Source organism: Rhineura floridana, chromosome 1, assembly GCF_030035675.1.
Source record: "Rhineura floridana isolate rRhiFlo1 chromosome 1, rRhiFlo1.hap2, whole genome shotgun sequence".
Taxonomy (NCBI): domain Eukaryota; kingdom Metazoa; phylum Chordata; class Lepidosauria; order Squamata; family Rhineuridae; genus Rhineura; species Rhineura floridana.
Window position 1 is genome coordinate 252063518 of NC_084480.1, and position 6442 is coordinate 252069959.

Genomic DNA, 6442 nt, shown 5'->3' on the forward strand with positions numbered 1-6442 from the left:
TATTTTTAAAACTTATATACCGCCCGACTAGCAATAGCTCTCTGGGCGGTGAACATAGATACAATAAAATACAATATAATACAAAAACATCAGTCTAAAATCAAATTTCACAATCTAAAAACAGCAAAGGCTAAAATCAAATTACAAACATTACAATCATTAACAAAAAATTAAAATGCCTCGGAGTAGAGAAAGGTTTTAACCTGGCGCCGAAAGGATGATAGTGTCGGCGCCAGGCAAACCTCCTCGGGGAGACTATTCCATAGTTCGGGGGCCACCACTGAGAAGGCCCTTGATCTTGTCACTGCCCTCCGGGCCTCCCTATGAGTCGGGACCCGGAGGAGGGCCTTCGTAGCAGACCGTAGTGTACGAGCCGGTTCATAGCGGGAGAGGCGTTCCGACAGATATTGAGGAATATATAATGTAGATGTTCTCAGAGAACAAAATTACTGACAAAATCAAAGATGAAAATAAAGGAGGTCCAAAAAGATGTACATAAGTAACATCCACAGGGGTAGCTACATTGTTGCTGTAAAAAAGCCCACAAAGAATCTTGTAGCACTTTAAATATTAATAGATATACTGTGGTATAAGCTTTTGTGAAGTAGAGTGTACTTCATCCAGTGCATGCAGATAGATGCTGTGTGCATTATTCCTCCCTTTATCCAGTTGCTGGGGTTGTCCACATGTAGCCTTATCAGAGAATTGAGCTAGTTCAGCAGGTGAAGCCTTAGTGGATGAAGTGGCAGTTATGGGAACTCTGGGAGGAAGTGGCCATGTTATACTTGAATTCTTGATGTTAAAGGAAGCAAAACCAGAGTATAGGCATACGCATACCCTGGGCTTCAGAAAAGCCAATTTTCCTTTCATTTTGTTAAATCAGGTGATGCCAGACCCTTTAATCTTATTGACTGAGGACTTTAACACCAGACTGGGAGCAAACAATCTCGACATAGGAGGAAAACTTGGGCTGTTACTGGAAGACTTATCTTCCTTTCCTATTAGGAACTCCAGGGACTCAGTTATAAACCCAGCAGGCCACTCCCTCTTTGCCCTTATTACAAATACCAGCTATTTATATGTAATGGATCACTTAGAAGTCCGGCTTCAGACTTATATACGTACATAGGCCCCAGAGGTAAGAGTGTCATTGATATTATGATCCTCTCCCTACCACTCATCTCCTATTTTGAGTTGGTTGCTGTTCTGGCCAGACCTGAGAGCGACCATATGCCCACCCACTCCCTTTTTACCATCCCAATGGTCCCCACTTCCAGTGTATCTATACCCCCTGAGAATCATACTTCCCAGGGTGGTAAAAGGATCTGCTAGAACGGGAAGATTCAAGATGATATAAATTTACGTTTAAGCTCGCACAGGATACTAACAATAAGGGATCACCTCCTGTCCTCGTCAGACCCACTGGAATTTTACAACACCATAATAATGGATATAAGGCCTTTGTTGACCCACATTCGTCCATCCTCCCAGAGGAAAGTTGGCTGGTTTGACAATCAATGTGTCGAACATAAATGCAACTTACTAAGAGCTATAAGGAAATTAAGGAAGGTAGACTCCCAAGGAAACTTTAACATCTATATATATCTCCGCAGGTCATACAAAAATCTATTATGCTTAAAAAATGTTAATTATACCCATCAACAATGGTTGGAGCTCGGTCTCGCTTCTTTGGAACACAACTCGGCCAAATTTTGGAAGCTAGTAACAAAAGGTATAAATGGGGAACATACCTCATTGGATAACCAAATAACATTGGCCCAATGGTGTTCACACTTCTCTGCCCTTTTTAACCATTCTACGTCCACTCACTTGATAGACACTCATTTTAATACAGAATCTCTGCTAATCCACTCCTGCCCAGAATGGGAACCTGTCACAGCACAAGAAATATCTATTCTGATTAATTCCCTGCCCGGAAAAAAAGCTCCTGGAGAGGATATGCTCCTGACAGAACTGTTTAAATCCAACCCTGACTGGTGGGCTCCAGTGTTCACCAAAATGTTCACTTTTATTAACCATCACGGAAAAGTCCCACAGGGCTGGGGTGTCAGCATAGTGGTTCCTCTCCATAAAAGGGGCTCTAAGGCCGACCCAAAAATTTTTAGGCCGATCAGTCGTCTCGATGTGGCAGCCAAAATTTATGCCAAATATTTGTTTGCCAAACTAGAATCCTGGGCTGTCAAGAACTCGGTTCTTGTGGAGGAACAGGCGGGATTTGTCAAGGGAAAGTCCACCATTGATCAATGTTTTACACTGTCTCACCTAATCCAGAAATATTCGCTCCAAAATAGAAAAGAATTATTTGTTACTTTTGTCGATTGCACATCTGCTTTCAATCTCATTGATAGAGATCGATTATGGCAAAAGGTATCCGCCACGAATATAGATAGACGGTTGTTTTACTTAATACAAATGCTCCATACAAACACCTCTCTGAGGGTCAGGCTAGGTGCTAACGGGCTCCTCTCAGAAGCTATTCCAACTAATAGAGGGGTCCGTCAGGGCTGTCTTCTGGCCCCATTCCTTTTTAATTTTTACATTAATAATATTGTTCAGGAACTGACTGGCCCAGACTACTTCCCGACCTCAATTTTAGACGTCAAGCTCTCGGTGTTGTTATACGCCGATGACTTAGCCTTGATTTCTATCACCCAGATTGGGATGAGGAAATTACTAAGAAGCTTGGGAAGGTTTTGTGCCAAGGAGCATTTATTAATTAACCACACCAAAACAAATGTGGTAGTGTTTGGGAAGAAAAGAAAAATTCATGCCTGGAAACTCAATGACAAGCCCATTAAACAGCAGTGCAGCTTTAGGTATCTTGGCCTCAGCTTTAACACCAATCTCACATGGAAACCCCATTTTGATTCAATTAAGCTGAAGGCCTCTCATTCTATTCAATTGCTACTCTGCTTCTTCAAATTCAAAGGAGGGAGCTTGGTCGCCCCTGTTGTAGAGGTGTTCCGAAGGAAAATAATGCCTCTACTCCTTTATGGTGCTGAGATCTGGGGGCATGCAAACATCTCCCCTGTAGAGAAAGTCCAGAATTTCTTTATTAGATCTATCCTGGCTATTCCACAATGTACTCCTACCCCCTTTTTGAGGACAGAGACAGGACTAAACTCTGTAGAATCCTCGGTGCACGAGGCTTTGGCTGTTTACTGGCTTAAACTTGCGTGTATGAGTGATTCACGCCTTCCCAAGAAGTGCCTTTTAGAACAACTGCAGAATCCATCCCATAACAGCTGGTTAAATAGGACCAAACTCATTCTGTCCATTTATGGGATTAACATAGAACTTTTACCCTCCCATCCTTCCAAGCGTGTGAAACAGATACTTAAGGAAAGAACCCACCTGTATGCTAAAAGATGGGATCTTCATGCCTCTACCCAATCGTCTTTCTCTCTGTTATACCCTCTGTTCAAAACTACTTTTATCATGGAGCAATATTTTACCTTTCTAACTGCACCACTACTGAGAAAATCTTTTACGGCGTTATGTTTTCAATCTATGCCCACTACTTTGCTTGACGGGAGATATGCAAAAGTTCCAATCCATCTCCGACTCTGCATTTGCAAATCAGGTGAAGTCGAGGACATCGTCCATTACCTATTAAGATGTCCCTTCTATAATGCCCCGAGGCTTAAATTCCTCTCTACTATTATCCACTCTCTCTCAAACAGGCCACCTTTGGAGCAAATATGCATCCTTTTAGCTGGTAGTGACATTTTTTTAACTTCCCAAGTAGCAAACTTTGCTCTGGCTGCAGGGAAAATCAGAGCCAGTCACCACAAACAACTATTGGCTGCCACGGAGTTACCTTGATTTTTGAAGCTTTTAAAGTTTAAACTTAATTGCAATCCTTGATTGGTATGTGAATTTTTAATTTAAATTTGCTACATATTTTGTTTTATCATGAACATATTGTCTAATTTGTATTTGCATTTGTATTTCATTGCGGTGGCCGATGGCTATGACCAATAAAGACTTATTCTCATTCTCGATGTTAAAGGAAGCAAAACCTGAGTGTAGGCATAAGCATACCCTGGGCTTCAGAAAAGCCCATTTTCCTTTCATTTTCTTGAGGCAGTTTACAAAGATGATTGAAACCATGTTGTTTCTACATTTTCCTAAAAACGGAAAGATATTCCATTTTACATCTCAAGCTGCCTTTTATTAGGCATGACTAATAATATACATCAAAGGAAGGAGGAAGTCGAATCTCCGGTAAAAGGGGTCAAGGTCCACTCAGCCTTCCATCCACCCGTGGTCAGTAAAATGAGTACCTGGCATATGCTGGGGGGTAAAGAAAGGCCGGAGAAGGAACTGGCAATCCCAACCCATATATACGGTCTGCCTAGTAAACGTCGCAAGACGTCACCCTAAGAGTCGGAAACAACTCGCACTATAAGTGCGGGGACACCTTTACCTTTACCTTTAAACATAGATTTAAGAGAGAATGATGTGTTTGCATAGAAATAAATAGTATGTCACATATTACTGTCCTGCTAAAACAGGATAGGTAATTGAAGTTTGAGAGAGAATACATACTAAGACAGATGTTAACATGGCCAGGCAAATTGCCTTGGAGTTCTGACTATCCAGGATATTTCAATTCAATTAAATAACAATTAACTGAAGAAAGGGGCCACTGTGACCTTGTCTAGCCAGAAGGAAATACATACCAGGTCCAGGTCTGGGTTGACTGGAATTTTTATATGAGAGGCTGGAAAGAGGACCTTGACAAAGCTTAACACGAGAGCCTTGCTGGATCAGTCAGACCAAGCACCTTGCTTTTGTCAGTGGCCAATCAGACATCTCTCTCCAAGAAGCCCACAAGAAGAGCATGAAGGCACTCGTTCTTTCCTGCCATTCCTCTCCAGCAACTAGTATTCTGTGGCATACAATGTCTGAACATGGACCTTTTGCTAGACCTTTTGCTGCTTCTCTGGTTTCTTTCTCCATCTCAAGATCAACCTTAGAGGTCAGGGAGATAATAGCATGTTATTATCAATACTACATGCATTCTAGGCTTGGGGTTTCTCTTCTTACAGTGATTATATGGGTTTTACTGCTGTTATATTTCTAGTTTAATAATTTAATAATAATAAAATAATCATTTGTTGACCTTGATGCTTTCTTTGACATACACAGCAAAACCATGCTCAGTATGCTCTTTCCTGCCCTCCTTATATGGAGTTTCTAGCCAGGGATAACGGTATTCCATTTACTCTCTCCATTCTACCAGGTCTCTGATATACCCATGCTCTTGTTTAGCATGAAGCATTCCAGCTTTCCCTGCCCACCCCTCCCCTCTAGATCATGTGAGTTCAGGTGATGCATGTTATGTACATTTGTATAGATATTAGCAGAGATTGTCAACAGTCTATCTCTCTCTGGGACTGGGAATCTCTCTCTTTCTCACAGAACATGAGTTTGAGAGCTGGGGGACTGAGAGGAGGAGCTGCAAGGACCCTACTTCTCACCTCATCTCTGCCAAGAACAAAAAAATCAGCCTTAAGCCATTTATTATACGCCTAATGATTTATTATTATTATTATTACTTAGACAGTTTTTGTCCCACATACAATTCAGTCTTGTGATTAAACAGGACAAAAATACAAATAAAAAGAAAGATGGAGTTCAAATAAATATACAATAAAAAGCTAGCCGGCATTTTAAAAGGCAGGAGTGCTCTGTCTGGATAAATACAGCACACAGGTATGCATGGGAACAAGGGGGAGAGTTCAAAAAGGGGGGGAAGGAAGAGAAGTAGGCCAGAGCTTGGAAAAGTTACTTTTTTGAACAACAGCTCCCATCAGCCTAATCCAGTGGCCATGTTGCCTAGGGCTGATGGGAGTTGTAGTTCAAAAAAGTAACTTTCCAAGCTCTGGCCTACTTCTCTTCCTTCCCCCCCTTTTTGAACTCTCCCCCTTGTTCCCATGCATACCTAGGCAAGGAGAGGCAGTGGGGGGACAGAACGGGCCGTGGGGGGGCAAAAATGCCACGGGGGGCCGAAGGGGCCGCGGGGGGCACACACACACACACACACACAAATCATCATCACTCACCTCCACAGCTCTTTGCCATTCTGCTGCTGCCTTCTCCTCTGTTGTCCTTGCCCTGGCTTTTTCCTCCGGCATCCATTTTTTCCTCTCAGACGCTAGCAGGCCCTGCCTATTCACCTCTTCCCTCGTGCCTCCTAACACAGATCACGAGGGAAGAGACAGTCTGCGCAGAGGTCCAATCAGTGTGAGGCACATGTCTTGTGTTAACCAATCACAGCCAGGAGCTGACTTCCCCTTGTTCCCGCCCCCAAGTAACGTCCAACCTAACGTGGAAACGTTAAAGTTGCGGCTGAAAAGTAGGGAAATTACTAGTCGTTCCGTTACTTGCCAAATGTAATGGAATTACCCACTCG